Source organism: Pinus tabuliformis, chromosome J (assembly GCF_031772625.1).
Source record: "Pinus tabuliformis cultivar Carrire ecotype Pingquan chromosome J, CPIR1, whole genome shotgun sequence".
Taxonomy (NCBI): domain Eukaryota; kingdom Viridiplantae; phylum Streptophyta; class Pinopsida; order Pinales; family Pinaceae; genus Pinus; species Pinus tabuliformis.
This window is the reverse complement of record NC_142295.1, coordinates 1,049,393,570-1,049,411,242: the sequence shown is the minus strand read 5'-3', so window position 1 is coordinate 1,049,411,242 and position 17,673 is coordinate 1,049,393,570. Positions and strand designations below refer to the sequence as shown.

The 17,673-nt window shown below is 37.8% G+C and overlaps 1 protein-coding gene across 13 annotated transcripts in view; it reads right to left on the bottom strand.

The window, feature by feature from the left end:
- LOC149230521 (hypersensitive-induced response protein-like protein 1) overlaps positions 1 to 17,673 on the bottom strand; it is a 116,616-nt gene that overhangs the window by 25,870 nt on the left and 73,073 nt on the right. For 4 of the 13 annotated variants that reach the window (XM_089378979.1, XM_089378973.1, XM_089378977.1 and 1 more), the window contains exon 2: positions 2,117 to 2,221. The exons of 1 other annotated variant lie outside the window; for it this stretch is intronic. The gene's annotated coding sequence lies outside the window, so the exon portion shown is untranslated. Of the gene's footprint in view, positions 1 to 2,116; positions 2,222 to 2,395; positions 2,587 to 2,799; positions 2,934 to 17,673 lie in introns of those variants that run through there. 8 more of the 13 variants (XM_089378969.1, XM_089378976.1, XM_089378970.1 and 5 more) reach the window with 6 other exon arrangements.

The window sequence follows — 17,673 nt, the reverse complement described above, 5'->3', positions numbered from 1 at the left end:
TTTGAAAGGGAAATCAAAACCTTCAAGAATTTTATTGTTGAACCATTATTCCAGGTTGGCTTGTAGCTCCAAAAACTCCAAATGCTCACAAATGATCAGAGAAGTGTGTTTTTAGCGTAAGAGAAACTTTACTTTAGGGTGAGAGAAACTTTACTTTAGGTAAAAAAATTGTTGAGAATTGATATTCCCCCAAAATGGCACTCCAGCCTATAAGGAACTAACCTAGTATATGGACTCAGACAAGTTGGACCAGTTTAGTGCTAAACCAGCTGGTTCATACACTTATGGCTCCAAAAACTCCAAACGCTCACAAAGGATCAATGAAGTGTACTTTTAGGGTTTCGGGTGAGAGAAACTTTAATTTATGTGACGATTTTGTAAAAAGACATTTTTTCTCCCAAATAGCACACCTGCCCTGAAGATGACCAACCTCGTATGGACTTGGCTGGATTGGACCGGTTTGGTACTAAACTAGCCAGTTCAGTACCAAATCACTTCCCTGGGATGGTTATGTGACCAAGTCAATGTCCTCAAGGGTCAACTTTGTCAACTCAACCGAGTCCAAGTCCAGGTTGGCCGAGTTTTAAAATGCTATAACTGCTTCTGCAACCTCATTGAAGCTTCTATGCTGCGCTTTCAACCATCCACCCACTCTATCCATTACAATCTGCACAGGAATTGAGGCTGCACTAACTCTGCTGAGTGCACAAATCCACAGCTGCTGCTAAAGAATATAATGCTGAGGAATGTTCTGATGCTGCTGAAGGAGGATAGTGACCAAGGCAGCAGGTAAAATTAATGATCTTCACAATATAGAGTCCATGAGCATAAGTGGATGTTAAATATTCCACTGCACTATAAAGGTACTTTGCATCCGGCTTTTTAGGATCTTCTAGCCAAAGTCCTTCATAATTATCAAAAAATGTGACTTAAAGAAAAATATGAATCATGAATAATAATCCATAGGCAGCATGTTGGGCAGACAACACATGGACTAGCAGATGAGCAAACCGTGGGTATTTCTTCAAAAATATAATTTTACAACAGATGTGTCACATGTGGGACTAGCATAGAAGAAGGCATTACTTCTCATTTAAGGAATCTCTGACGCTGCCAACATATTTACAAGCCAACAGCTTATACCTCTAAGTTCTATCTTTTAGTGAGAAGTATGCAATTTTTATTTAAAAGGTCCATCCCAACACCCAAATTGATATGTTTTCTAGTCCTCACTTCCCTCGATGCTTCACCAAACACAAAAGATCTCTATCTTGCGACTTGTCGTATCAAAAGTGATAGAACAAGAACCACTAAGAACGTTTCTTAGTGGTTTCTTTAAGAGAAGGCTATGCATGCACACTAATACCTTTTTTCTCCCTTTACAAAACAGTAGGGTCAAATTATCATCTCATTACCAAGATGTTTTTTTAAAAGGTTTTTCAGAACTACTGCAATAGAGAAATTTCAAAACATGTATATTGTAATGAAGATGTATTCAAACATTGAATATACCACAGGATCTGAGTATAAAAAAACCCACTGGTGTTTGTGAGGTCTGCAAGTTCTAATCTTTTCAAAGAACTCAATCTCTAACCATAGAGTATCTAGCATCAATCTGTTTATTCATCGTATGCAGGAGGAATTCCCAATAAAATAGGATATAGTTAAATCTATCCAGTATTCATAATTATCAGAATTACAGCTCATTTAGAGCACAAAGGTATTCTCCTTCAAAGAAAGGAAACGGGATTGTGCATGTGAAAGGCTGTTTCCTATCATCTTCCCCGATGTCCACATATACACTAAGCTTAATGGATACAGAATGTTAGTGTAAAATTCCGTTGCTTGCAAGAACCGTATGGTGAGATTTCACAATACCATAACCCTTCTTGAAGAAAATAACTGGGGATATCTGATACTAACTTCATTATTTGAGGCGTTGCAACATTTTAACAAAGCAGTGGAAAGACTACCCTAGACAAATAGGTCAGAAGAAAGACAAAGACAGACACTAGTGTCATCTTACTTCCGGATCTCATCGAACTTTTAACATGAATCACAACTGTCCACCATACTTCAATATTGTCAAAGACTTGAAAATGATGAGAACCCATACCTGAAGAGTAACAAAGCCGTCAAGATGAGATGGGATAAAGAATGATGCACAGGTCGGATCAGATGCGAAAACCTTGATACGAACTGCTAATAGCACATACACGACCTGAAATATGTGTGTAGCCCGGTCAGTTATATTGCCCCCCAACACACTGAATTGATCCCGTCAAAACAAAGTCAATTGGAACAGATAAGAATTTGATATTATCTAAGACAGAATGAAGTGACAAAGTATTTAGACACAAGTCACATGCATAAACTGAATGGCAGAGAAACATACTAAATTTAACCGATACCCATGAAGGCAAATTCCAAGTACGATACTAGATTTCCCGAGAGTAAAAATATACGTTGTCTTTCCCGAGAGTAAAAATATACGTTGTCAGACAGATTATTGTAGTGGACTTCGAAATCAAAACGTTCGTTTACCCCTGAATCTCAATCAATTTCCAGTAAATCGAAAGTATCGACCTGAAGGTGAACAGATCGCTAAACCTTGCTCCGTGCTAGTAACTCCCTAGCTATTGAAAAGAACATATTATTGATAACCCTATTATCAAATTTAACCCGACTTCGAGAAATTAAAGTTGGTCGACTGGAATTTTCATGCTTAATTGATTGAATTCTATGAAGATTGCCTACAGAGCATTTTCTTAATTATTAAAGGCAAACAAGATTTCTCACAGCTACTCGATTGAATATGTCAGAATTCAAAGGTAGGCTGTTTTCCCCGCCTTCCTTTACGGCGACAGCATAGCGCTGGTACCAATGATCTTTTCTGGGAGAGGTTTTTCTTCAAAGTATCTGTTTATGCTCTATGATAAAGATATATCCTATATATCTAAAATAAATATAGGAAAGTTGCGTGGCCTGAAGTGTTCTATCGTTGTCACTTGTTATTCTACATTATTTCACATGGAATGAGTATCCATCGGACTTTAAATGTGCTCCGGATTGAATTGGTTGCCAGTTGTCACCCTACAAATTTGATGTTTACACGTGTCTTTTACAGAATCTCAAAACGTCTTCATTGACATTTGACTTTTGCTTAGCTGTCCCTCTAAATACTAAGCCCGCGATTTCCTGGTAACGACGGAATTTATCATGTTAGCTGGCAAGATGAAATGGATTGGATCGGTTGGCATTTTGTATTCTAAAAAATCTATGTTACAGAAATTCTTAAATATCTCGTTGACAGTTGACTTTTTCAACTGCCAAGTCATGATATATTAAAATAAGTAAAAAATGATATTCGATAGTGCTGTAAGATTAAGTAGTCAAACTTTAAGAATCGTGTTAAGTCACGTAACACTCAAATCTAAAATCTGTTTTTTTAGCATTTAAATTTTTTATATTTTATCTAAGTTTAAAAAATTAATCACATATCTTACCATTAAACCCCCAAAAAAATGATTTAATTGCTTTACCATGTTAAAAAACTTTTTCATATTTTTACAAATTTATAATAAGTTATTTGAGATTTATATTCTTTTAATTTATTTATTTAATATTAAACCAATTTATTTGAGATTTATATTTTTTTAATAAGGTTGAAAATAGTATTTTTTAAATTAAATTTTTTTTAAAGATTTTTTTTTCAGAAGAAAAAAACCAAATATATTATATTACAGGAAATATAAAGTCATGTATACAGCATAACAGTATTGCCTGGACCACAGCAAAAACAGATAAAACCCATGTATGAGGCAAGGATTACAGATGATCAGGTGGGTGGAGCGGATAATCTCACACCAGAAAGAGACAAAAAAAAACTATGAAATCTCCATATGAACCATGTGTACCAAAAGCACCAGATAGAGCGAGAGCTCCAAAATCAGGCAGATCCAAAGAAAACATTGATGCGCAGCAGCAATGACGACCTCAAGTAACAATTCTGTTCCAATAAAAAACATTGGTGCGCAGCAGCAATGAGGACCTCAAGAGACAGTTGGAAGAGAGATCCCTACATATCAGGAGGGACAGAGGAATCTGTAATCCGCAGCAGAATAGACGCAAGAGGAGTTCTGAGATCTTGAAAAGTACAGTTATTTCTCCACTTCCATAAAAGCCAGATGATCGTGACAAACATAGATTTATGAATGTTTTTGGTAAATTTGTGATATTTTATTGTTTAAAATATGTTTTTGAATGTACAAATGGATTCAACATCAAGAAAAACTATTATAACACTTGAATTATGCAGATTTTATAACTCAATCTTAATATTCCAATAAGTCCTTACCAGATTTTGAACAAAAATTGACTCCAAAATCTATCCAGAAAGATGTGAAAACATAGAAAACGTTTTTTAATATTAACGTTTTCTAAATTTTTTAATTCATACATTTTCAAAAATTATCATAATTGAATGTATATTCACAACCCTTTGAAAAAAATGCAACTAAAACATTTACTGAATTTATAAATAAAATAAATTTGAGGGTTTAGCTCCCGCTGCGGGAAGTCACATAATCAATTCTCCTTGATGCCCTCCGGATTAGGCTCTAATTAATTTGGCCAGCAAAGATGCAATCCTTCAGATGGATCTTTCTGGATTTTCTCAAAAAAAAATTATAAATAAAACAAAAAAACAACCGAGCAACATCTTTTAAAAGTTATAAAAACAAAGTAAACAAACAAATAAAACAGAAAAAACAACCCAGCAACATCTTTTAAAAGTTATAAAAACAAAGTAAACAAACAAATTTGTACAGTGAAAAAATCAGTGCCCCCCCCCCCCATTTTAAAAAAAAAAGTAAACAAACAAATAAAACAAAAAAAACAACCCAGCAACACCTTTTAAATCTATATCTGTATCAACATCACATCTACATTTACCAAATTCACAAGATTGAATAGCTTAGCTATACATCTTTTCGATGCTGGCCTCTGAAGCATTATATTTGATTCTTCGCATCCTTTTTAATGCCATTTCCTGAGATATTTTTCTTGATTGTTTATTACTACTTGTTTTTTAAACCTTAAATAACTGGTTACTGGGAAATTGCTTTCAAATATCATTCGACAAAATTTACGGCCGTGCTTTCTGTTCTTGTTTAAAAGACATTACTCACTCCATTGTCACGTATAAGAAAATGTCATTTTTCCATTTAACCCAAATTTAATATAAATTAAATAAGGGAATTACTTTTTTTAATTCAATTAAAGGATATTTGAGCTGACTATCTTAACAAATTTTAATAAAGTGTATGTAGGACTTCCTTTTTTAAAGTGAACCTATCAACCAATAATTCATAGTGAATATCAACTGGACAAATAAGAAAAATATTAAAACCCAGTAATTCGTTTAAAAGTAAAGTCCGTCAAGTTGCCCCAATCAAAATTTCATTTTAACAGTGATAACATAATTGAATAAATAATTTTTTCTAAGTGATATCGGCCCCACATGAGATCAAATCGTGAACACATTCTATCATACAGGTGGTGTTTGTGACGGCTCAACATTCTAATATTGTTAAAAAATATTGAGATCAGCAGCGGCTGATGGAAAAACCTTTTTTGAGAAAAGGACTTTGGAGGCCTAATAGATCTTAAAAGATCCTACGCTATCAGACTATTTCCTAAGATTTTAATAACATGTCATATCCATTCATGATTTCAATGAATGATCGAGCTATAAATTAATGTTAAATTTTGCGCAACAGGTCGACAATAACTGTCATTCCTCTAAAATAAATTTTATTTTATTGTTTAAAAATCATTTAACTTATATTTTTTTCAAGTGTTGTAACCCATGGAGAATGCAGATTGCATTTCATCTCTTTGACTTGGAACCTAGAACATGTCGTTCAGGTTTTAAAAAGAAAAAAGGGACACAATTAACCTTTCCAATGGAGCGTCCAATTATCTTGAAGACAGAATATCCTTACTCTTTGCATTTTAGTTTGTCCGCAACATAAAACTCATTTTTTGTTTTTATCTTTTCAACATATCAAAGTAAATAAACAAATGATTAAATAATTTTTTTATGATATGAGTTAAAATTTATTTGCAAGTTGAATTAATTAAAAACAAAGTGTTGAAGTCATTTAAATCATTAAAACTAATAAAATGTATTTAACTTCATTTAAATCATTAAAATTAATGAAATGTATTAAACTGATATAAAATCTATGTTGCACTAGTTTTTGGGATGGGGAACAGCTGGGACATGGGATGCACTCTTGGGACTGCTAGAGTGCACCCCCAAATTTTTCAAAGGGACAGCAGGTTGGGGACACTATTATATATATATATATGAATGAAAAGAATATTAAGAATTTAGAATTCACCATTTTGATTGTTCCAAGCTTGTAAGCATAACAAGCTATACTATATAGCATTATGTACAGCCCTTACGTTTGCCAGTTATAAAAAAGCTCAAACAATTCAAAAAGGGGTTGAGTGACATTCTAATATTGGCTATTGGACATGAGTAAAATGCAGTTTAGCTTTAGAAAACTTAAATGTAACTCATTGCAATTTGCAATAAGGTCCATGAGGGTTCTACAGAAGCTATTCTTCCTCAATTCCCTTCTCAATAAGTTTTGCAGACTTTTACACCTGTTTTGAAAACCACTATAAAATACTTTGATTTTGTAAAGAGTTTAAATTCATATATCAGATTAAGAAATCAATTGAATAGGAATGTTATTCAAACATTTAGTAACCAATCTACATCACAATGCTTGAAGTTGGGATGGTGGCAGCACTAGACTTTGAACGACTCCTAGAGGCCCATGTACTATTAATCTTTCTGATTGTTCTATGTTGTATCAGTTACTTTAGCCCAATTTACTTCTTCATTAACAATGCATCTAATTAATAACAATGCAACCAACCATAAACTGTAACTGAAGATAGAACAATATATGCAATGACAAAGAAGACAACAGCTGCACAGCACAACCATAAGAGACAGTGGATTGGTCCAAGACCAGGGAAAAACCCCACAAGGGGGAAACCTTTTCAAATCTTCTTCTTTAATAGATCGTCATAAAAAGTTTTCAGCAGAGAGTACAATGAGCCCAATACATATATTTGCAGCAGAGATTTACAAATCAGATCTACAGATCTATATAATAGCAGAGAGAAACCCAGATCTACTAGATCACTAAAGCCAACTGTCAAACCCAAAGTCAAAACCCTAGACGCTCTCAACGAAATTGACTGCATGCGTCCGAAACTCTCTAGACACTCTCTCAGACACTGTGAGGGTGTCTGTGACTACTCAAATGCTCTCAGGAAGACTCTGTGCATGCGCCCAGGGTCAAACTCACCCAGATCTACTCCAAACCCTCAGACGCTCTCTTCTAGTTACTGTGTGTGCATCCGGAACTGCCTAGACGCTCTCAGGACCACTATGTGCGAGCATCCGGGGACTGACACCTTCAAATCTGCTTCTGAAACCCTGGATGCTCCCTTAAGCTTCTGTGCCAGTGTCTAAGGTTCATTGGATGTTGCCTTGACCACTGTGTGACAACACCCAGAGACTAAAATGCCTAGTTTTGTGCCAGCGTCAAGGAATCAGAAAGCCCTAGATCAGTGTGAGCTTCACTCCTGTGATTTCGGACCCTTGCGCGAACTCCTTCCGTCAAACCTGTGTGAACCAAGACAAAAGAGAAGAATAGAAGATGGCTTGATCAATGTGATGAAATGAGCTTGAGGTCGCTTCTATTTATAGGCTTTCCTAAGGGTCCACTTGGGGTTAAGGCCGACCTAACCAATTTCACATGTGCTTAGGGCCGACCCATTCCATAATACATGTATGAATAAAATAATTCAAAACTCAACTTCCGCTTGACCAAATAGGGTGATCTTTAGGTTGATTTTGGTCCTCTCGAAAAGAGAAATTTAATGCAATCATCATCTCGATCATCTGAGCTGTCCAATGTGGAATTTGACCTTAGTTGCAAAAATTAACACTCCCTCTCAACTAGGAAGAATTCCACCTGCTAATATATGTCAGTTGATCTTCATATCATCCTGTCATGTTGTGGTCATGCTTTGAATGTCTTTGCACAACTCTATCTGCTGAAAATTTCTCCGATCTGAAAGAAGAAGAATCAAGGAGTAATAGGATAACTCATCATACAAGGGAGCACATCTTCAACCCTGGAATCTCATCGGGGAACTCATTCTCAACCTAGAATCTCAAAAGGGGAGCAACATCTCAACCCAATCCTATTGCTTACCGATCTTTCCATCAATGACTCTCAATAGTAATGTGGTAGAACACTTGCATCAAGAAGCGGTATTCTCGACAAGCCCTGCTTACGGGTATGATGCCAACTGGGGTATACTCTGCAAAGACCAGACATGGGAGCAACATTCTCCGACCCTATGAAGATAGGGTAGAAACATCTTCAACCATATGGGTAACAGATAAGGGAGTACCCTATTGTCCAAAGATCCCTCAACCCCAGGAGCCCTCTATCTCAATTCCTCACCCAGGGAGCTCAATCAGGGTAGGAAGAGTTGGCTCCATGTCCTCGATTAGCACTACCCCTTATCCAGAAGCGCCACATCCATCTGTCCAAGTTGCCCTCTGAAGACCAAGAACTTTCCTTTCGGTAATGCCTTTGTGAGAATATTTGCAATCTTCTCATTTGTCAATATGTCATGGAGTCTAACAACTCCTCTCTGCACCATGTCTCGAATAAAGTGATATTGAATCTCACTGTGCTTGGACTTGTCATGGAACACGTGATTCTCTGCCAGATGGATCCCACTCTTGTTATCACCTTTAAAATTCATTTCGGTTCGATTAAATTCGTTTTAGTTCGATTTTTTTCTATTTTAAAAAAATTTCGAAATGAATTGCGGGCACGTTTTGGTTTTGGTTTCATTGTTTGCGATGGGTTAGGTTTCATTGTTTGCAAATTGCAGTGGTTGAACCGACCAACGACCACTGACCACTACCAGTCCGCGTGAGCAATAGCATACATGATACAGTGACGGCCCACGGCTTTTCATTGTTCAATAGGGTTTTCAACAGGTTTTTGGAGTTTCCAACGGCTTTTTCGACGGGTTGTGGGCCTCAACATAGAGGCCCTCGTTGATTAATAAATAATAAGATCGTTGTAAGTAAACAATGTTGTTAGCATTAAGCTAATAAGTGTGATTGGCTTTGAATTTGGAGTTGAACGCACTTTTTCCTTGTGCAGGATTGTCGCTTCAGGTACAAATTTTTAAATTCTTTACTGATTACATTTCAAGCGTTTGGTTTTGGGGCCTTTGTTTCTAACCCTCATAGATCGGCGAGTCTACTATAATGTTTTTTCTATCTGTGAATTTTGAAAATTTGGACACAGTGGGCCCTAGAAATGCCAACGCCCATTCCATTTGCAATTTGAGCTGCATGTTGCGTCACAGTTTTAACTTTCAGCTGAATTAAAAAAAAATTGATGAACATACTTTTTATATCATCAAATGAGGCCCCAGTTTGCTCGTTTTTATTTCCGGTCGACGCCTATTAGCATAATCTTCTATAAAATGAATGGGAAAATATCAATGGATAAACGAACCTGAAGCCATTATAAACAAAAGATTATTAACGAAGAACACACTACCCAATTTCTCAGTTGAGTCCCTCATTCTGTGTTTAATAACGTCTATTGTTTTTGTATTTCAAGCCCTTTAAAGGAGAAACCTTCAAAAAGAGTTTAATCCGTCTTTGGCATTATCCCAAAATGTCCATTGCGTACCTGAAATTTTATCATCTACTAAAATTATCCGTACAACTTGTTACTATTCACAAGTGTTTCAATACCATGTTCGTTCCAGAAATTCTGCCAAGTGTTTTGATACCATGTTCGTTCCAGAAAATCTGCCAAGTGTTTCAATAACAAGTGTAGTGTTTCGATACCATGTTATTACAGAAGGTAATAACACAACACCGTGAGAACACCATGGCCGGATACATGTAAAGTGACTATGTGAGTCACGCTTAACAACCTGGTTGAGATGTCTGTGCAGTTGTTGCTTGATGTTGGTGGTCCGATCTATACATCAGAGCTGTGAATCAAAGAAAACAAATATACCCATAACATGGCAATAGGTTCTCAGGGGATTTAAGTTAGAGGGAGGTTGAAACTTTGTGAAAGTTTGAAAATAATTGGCTGCTTTATGTAAACACCAGTCTTTTATTATAATTACTGTCAATGTTATTTTCTAGGATAATTAAACGCTCTAGGGTATTCAAAGCTCCTTCACTTTAATCCACGCTCTACATTTATAGCTCTTGAACATTATGTCCATGACTCTAAGCTTTTTAGATGGCATTTTCAACCTTTAGCAAGATGGTAGCAAAAGAGTTCTCAACAATTCTGAAATGATGATTACTGATATTTAGACGAAGCCATGTGCAATACTTCTTTAAAAAACTGTTCAGAAAGACATGAAGATTTCCAGCAGAACTAAAGGATTATACATCTGTTAGACACTTCCAAAATCAAGGCCATATATATACATTTTTTTTTCAAATTTCTATATGTCGAATTTTATGTCGAACTTTATCGGCAAAATTTTAGTTGCCGAACTTTATTCGAATTTCAAGGTCGCCGAACTCAAACTCGAACACGAACATGGTGACTTAACTTATCACAATATATCACTGTAGTGTCTAGGACCTACTGAAATAGTCTCCAAAAAGCTTCCTCAACAAAATTGCTTCATAGCTAGCCATGTTAGTGACAATGTATTCTTCTTTGGCGGTGCTCAATGCAACAGACTTTTGTTTCTTGCTCATCCAGGATATCATGGCAAATCCAAGGCTAAAACAGCATCCAGATGTACTCTTTCTATCGATAACATTTCCTACCCAGTCAGCATCAGTGTATCCATGAAGTTGAACATCTCCGGCAAAATATCTCAGACCAAGTGTGATCGACCCATGCAAATATCTCAATACATGTTTGGCAGCTATCCAATGTGCATGGAGGGGCTCGGTCATGAATTGACTCAATGTGTTTATTGCATAGCATATGTCTGGACGGGTGTTCACAAGGAACATCAGAGCCCCAATCAGTTGTCTATACTCGGATGGATTTGCCAAATCAAGTCCTACAGCCTCTCCACATAATTTCTTGAAGTTCATTTCCATCAATGTAGCCATGGATTTGCATTCAGTCATTCCAAATCTTTCTAGCAACTTCACAACGTATTTTCCTTGTGAAAGGAAAATCTCACCAGGCCTTTGCCACACCTCAAGGCCTAGAAAGTAGTGCATGAGACCAAGGTCCTTCATCTCGAATTCAGAGGCTAGCTTCCTCTAACACACAATCATCAGAGGCTCACTACCTATCAAGAATAGATCATCAAGATATAAAACCAAAATTAATGGCATACCTCGGACTACCTTGTAGTAGAGGTTGGGATCGACATTGTTGCTTGTGAATCCCAGCTTCATTAAGTAAATGTCAATACGTGCATACCAAGCTCAAGGAGCTTGCTTCAAACCATACAATGTCTTCTTCAACCTACAAACATGTGTTCTTCGATCTTCCACTTCAAATCCCTGTGGTTGTTCAACATATACTTCTTCCTGTAACATGCCATGAAGGAAAGCGGTCTTTACGTCCATCTAATGAAGAGTCCATCCTTGACTAGTAGCAAGGGCAACTATCGAACGAATGGTTGTATATCGAGCCACGAGAGAAAATATGTCATCATAATCTTCTCCCTCTTTCTGAGAGAATCCTTGAGCTACAAACCTTGCTTTGTATTTCTCAATGCTGCCATCAATTCCATGTTTGATCTTGAATAGCCACTTTGAAGTCACAACAGATTTCCCATTTAGTCTTGGTACAACATCCCATACATCATTTTTCACAATTGATTCATATTCCTCAACCATAGCATCCTTCCAAACTTGTTCTTTTACTGCTTCTTTGAATGAGGACGGTTCGGCTTGAATCATAGTGCTCATGGCTACAACATATCCCTGATACCTGCATGGTTGCTTCCTTTCTCTAAATGATCTACAAATGGGAACATTTCTTTCAACATTTTATAGAGTATCGCGAAGCCAAAGTGGTTTCTTCCTAGTAGGAGGATCACATGGAGGAGGATTTAATGGATCCATAGCTCCATGGGATCATCATCAATATCAGACTCGGGTACGAAAGGACAATCTAGAATATCCCAGTCATCATTCTCTTCCTTGGGAGGAGGGGGCGGAGGAAGATCTCTTGCTTTTCCATGAGCTGCATCTTCATCGAATGTTACATCCCTGAATTTCAACCTTCCTCTGACCAAGAATATATATTCTATATGATTTAGAATTTTCACAATAACCCACAAATGTACATTTTCTTCCCGTAGCTTCCAATTTGTTCCTTTTATCCTTCAGCACATGAAAATATACGAGGCATCCAAATACACGAAGATGGCTAATATCAGCCTTGACACCTGTGAATATTTCTTTGTGGGTCTTGTTTTCTAAAGCTAGATGAGGCACCCTGTTTTGAACATATACATCAGTAGATGTGGCTTCTGCCAAAAGGAATTTTGGCACCTTTTGATCATGTAGCATGGAACAGGCAGCTTCTAATATAAACCTATTCTTCCTTTCAGCTAAACCATTTTGTTCAGGAGTATATGGCACAATTGTTTCCTTCTTGATCCCTTCTTTCTTGCAAAATGCTATGAATTTGTTTGACATGTATTGCCCTCCATTGTCAAACGGCCCTGAAAACTTTGATTCTCTTTCCTATTTGATTTTCGATCAAGACTTTGAATTCCTTGAACATTTCAAAGGCTTCATCTTTGTGCTTAAGGTAGTATATCCATATCTTTCTTTATGAAGGTGATGATGACCACCAATGGAATGTACAGGCATTGAACCACATGTATCGGAATGAATGAGATGGAGGATGTCATTTGCTTATTCTTACTAGGGGGAAATGGTCGCCTTGTTTTCTTTCCATTTGCACAACCTAGACAAACTCCATCATGATGAGCTTGAACATCGGGAATACCTGAGACCAGTTTCTTCAATTTTGGAAGAGCATCATAGTGTAAATGAGCCAAGACAAAAGAGAAGAATAGAAGATGGCTTGATCAATGTGATGAAATGAGCTTGGGGTCGCTTCTATTTATAGGGTTTCCTGAGGGTCAACTTGGGATTGAGGCCGACCTAACCAATTTCACATGTGCTTAGGGCCGACCCATTCCATAATACATGTATGAATAAAATAATTCAAAAATCAACTTCCGCTTGACCAAATAGGGTGATCTTTAGGTCGATTTTGGTCCTCTCGAAAAGAGAAATTTAATGCAAGCATCATCTCAGTGATCTACGTTGTCCAATGTGGAAGTTGACCCTAGTTGCAAAAATTAACACTCCCTCTCAACTAAGAAGAATTCCACCTGCTAATATCTGTCAGTTGATCTTCATCTCATCCTATCATGTTGTGGTCATGCTTTGAATGTCTTTGCTCAACTCTATCTACTGAAAATTTCTCCAATCTGAAAGATGAAAAATCAGGGAGTAATAGGATAACATATCATAGAAGGGAGCACATATTCAACCCTGGAATCTCATCGAGGAACTCATCCTCAACCTAGATCTCAAAAGGGGAGCAACATCTCAACCCAATCCTATTTCTTACCGATCTTCCCATCAATGACTCTCAATAGTAATGTGGTAGAACACTTGCATCATAATCGACTTGGGTTGTACACCCCAAGTACACTCTCAACTTGTTGGCCAAACAAGGAGCGATATTCATGACAAGCCCTACTTGTGGGTATGATGCCAACTGGGGTATACTCTGAAAAGACCAGACATGAGCAACATTTTCCGACCCTATGAAGATAGGGTAGAAACATCTTCAACAATATGGGTAATAGATAGGGGAGTACCCTATTGTCCAGAGATCCCTCAACCCCAGGAGCCCTATTTCTCAATTCCTCACCCAAGGAGCTCAAGCAGGGTAGGAAGAGTTGGCTCGGTGTCCTCGATCAGTGTTGCCCCTTATCCAGAAGGGCCACATCCATCTGTCTAAGTTGCTCTCTGAAGACCAAGAACTTTCCTTTCGGTAATGCCTTTGTGAGAATATCTGCAATCTGCTCATTTGTCGATATGTGATGAACTCAAACTCTAACAGCTCCTCTCTGCACCATGTCTCAAATGAAGTGATATTGAAACTCACTCTACTTGGACTTGTCATGGAACACGGGATTATCTGCCAAATGGATCCCATTCTTGTTTTCACAATATATCACTGTAGTGTCTAGGACCTACTCAAATAGCTCTCCAAAGAGCTTCCTCAACAAAACTACTTCACAGCTAGCCATGCTAGCGGCAATGTATTCTGCATTGGCAGTGCTCAATGCAACAGACTTTTGTTTCTTGTTCATCCAGGATATCATGGCAGATCCAACACTAAAACAGCATCCAGATGTACTCTTTCTATCGATAACATTTCCTGCCCAGTCATCATTAGTGTATCCATGAAGTTGAACATCTCCGGCGAAATATCTCAAACCAAGCGTGATTGACCCATGCAAATATCTCAATACGTGTTTGCAGCTTAATGTGCATGGAGGGGCTCGGTCATGAATTGACTCATTGTGTTTATTGCATAGCATATGTCTGGACATTTGTTCACAAGGAACATCAGAGCCCTAATCAATTGTCTATACTCGGGTGGATTTGCCAAATCGAGTCCTGCAGCCTCTCCACATAATTTCTTGAAATTCATTTCCATCAGTGTAGCCATGGATTTGCATTCAATCATTCCAAATCTTTCTAGCAGCTTCACAATGTATTTCCGTTGTGAAAGGAAAATCTCACTAGGCCTTTGCCACACCTCAAAGGCCTAGAAAGTAGTGCATGAGACCAAGGTCCTTCATCTCGAATTCAAAGTCTAGCTTCCTCTAACACTGGATCTTCAGAGGCTCACTACCTATCAAGAATAGATCATCAAGATATAAAACCAAAATTAATGGCATACCTTGGACTACCTTGTAGTAGAGGTTAGGACCGGCATTGCTTCTTGTGAATCCCAGCTTCATTAAGTAACTGTCAATACGTGCATACCAAGCTCGGGGATCTTGCTTCAAACCATACAACGTCTTCTTCAACCTACAAACATGTGTTCTTTGATCTTCCACTTCAAATCCCTGTGGTTGTTCAACATATACTTCTTCCTATAACATGCCATGAAGGAAAGCAGTCTTTTCGTCCATCTGATGAAAAGTCCATCCTTGACTAGTAGCAAGGGCAACTATCGAACGAATGGTTGTATATCGAGCCACGGGAGAAAATATGTCATCATAATCTTCTTCCTCTTTCTAAGAGAATCCTCGAGCTACGAACCTTGCTTTGCATTTCTCAATGATGCCACCAATTCCATGTTTGATCTTGAATAGCCACTTTTAAGTCACAACAGATTTCCCATTCGGTCTTGGTACAACATCCCATACATCGTTTTTCACAATTGATTCATATTCCTCAGCCATAGCATCCTTCCAAACTTGTTCTTTAACTACTTCTTCGAATGAGGACGTTTCGGCACGAATCATAGTGCTCATCGCTGCAACATATCCCTGATACCTGCATGGTTGCTTCCTTTCTCTAAATGATCTACAAATGGGAACATTTCTTTCAGCGTTATGTAGAGTATCGCAGAGCCAAAGTGGTTTCTTCCTAGTAGGAGGATCACATGGAGGAGGATTTAATGGATCCATAGCTGCATGGGATCATCATCAATATCAGACTCGGGTGCGAAAGGACCATCTAGAATATCCCAGTCATCATTCTCTTCCTTGGGAGGAGGCGGAGGAAGATCTCTTGCTTTTCCAAGAGCTGCATCTTCATCGAATGTTACATCCCTGCTAATTTCGACCTTCCTCTGACCAAGAATATATATTCTATATGATTTAGAATTTTCACAATAACCCACAAACGTACATTTTCTTCCTGTAGCTTCCAATTTGTTCCTTTTATCCTTCAGCACATGAAAATATACGGGGCATCCAAATACACGAAGATGGCTAATATTAGGCTTGACACCTGTGAATATTTCTTCAGGGGTCTTGTTTTCTAATGCTTGATGAGGCACCCTGTTTTGAACATATACATCAGTAGATGTGGCTTCTGCCCAAAGGAATTTTGGCACCTTTTGATCATGGAGCATGGCACGGGCAGCTTCTAATATAAACCTATTCTTCCTTTCAGCTAAACCATTTTGTTCAGGAGTATATGGCACAATTGTTTCCTTCTTGATCCCTTCTTTCTTGCAAAATGCTATGAATTTGTTTGACATGTATTCCCCTCCATTGTCGGACCTGAAGACTTTGATTCTCTTCCCTATTTGATTTTCGATCAAGGCTTTGAATTCCTTGAACATTTCAAAGGCTTCATCTTTGTGCTTAAGGTAGTATATCCATATCTTTCTTGAGAGGTTGTCAATGAAGGTGATGATGACCACCAATGGAATGTACAGGCATCAGACCACATATATCGGAATGAATGAGATGGAGGATGTCATTTGTCTTATTCTTACTAGAGGGAAATGGTCCCCTTGTTTTCTTTCCACTTGCACAACCTAGACAAACTCCATCATGATGAGCTTGAACATCGGGAATACCTGAGACCAGTTTCTTCAATTTCAGAAGAGCATCATAGTGTAAATGAGCCAACCTGCAGTGCCATAACTCGCTCAGATGATTGGTATTATGAACCAATGCTAGAAGTGGCCTTCCAGTGACTCTATAGAATCCTTCAAATCTCGATCCTAATGTGAATGCATCTCTCATAGGTGAATTAGCAAGCCAAGTGAAGGCAGCTCTCATCCCTTTATCTTCCAATGTGAAGATAGCTAACAAATTCTTCATTAATCCCGGTATATACATAACATCATGCAGCGAAACTGATTCCCCAGAATTCAACTGAAATTTGACGGACCCAAAGCCTTTCACGGGATGAGAGGAGTTGTCTCCAAGAATAATTTTTAGCTTAGTCTCCCTCTCTACAAGATTGGAGAGGACTCCTTTGTATCCAAAGAAATGATGAGTGGTCCCAGTATCAACCAACCAACTATCCCACGAATCCGATGGAGAAGAACTAGTAAGGGAAAAAAATAATAATGTATTCAGATTTATTTACAGCATTGCTTTCATACCTGGGAGCCCTTAACTTCTTTTGAGGAGGATGATCTTCTTCACGGTCGCTTGAGGAGTCTCTTCTTCTTCTTTCATATATTCTATCACAGTGATTCCTTTGATTGTCTTCTCTTATTTTATTATTGTTGTTGCTCCTGGTGTTGTAATGTGTCCTTTTTCTCTCCTCAGTATAGTCTCGTGCATAATGCCCTTTCTTTTGGCAATTGTAGCATCTCGATCTGGCTTCCTTGACGGACCTCCTTTTGCTTTCTTCCTTTTGTCATGAATGATATATACAACGGGCTCTCCCTCTTCATGCTTTTGAATCCTTCCTCTTGCTATCATCCTCGATTCTTCTTGAGTAAGCTTCCTAACAATTTCATCAAATGACAGAAGGACATTGTTGTTGTTGATTGTAGTAATGAAGGTTTCCCAAATAGGAGGGAG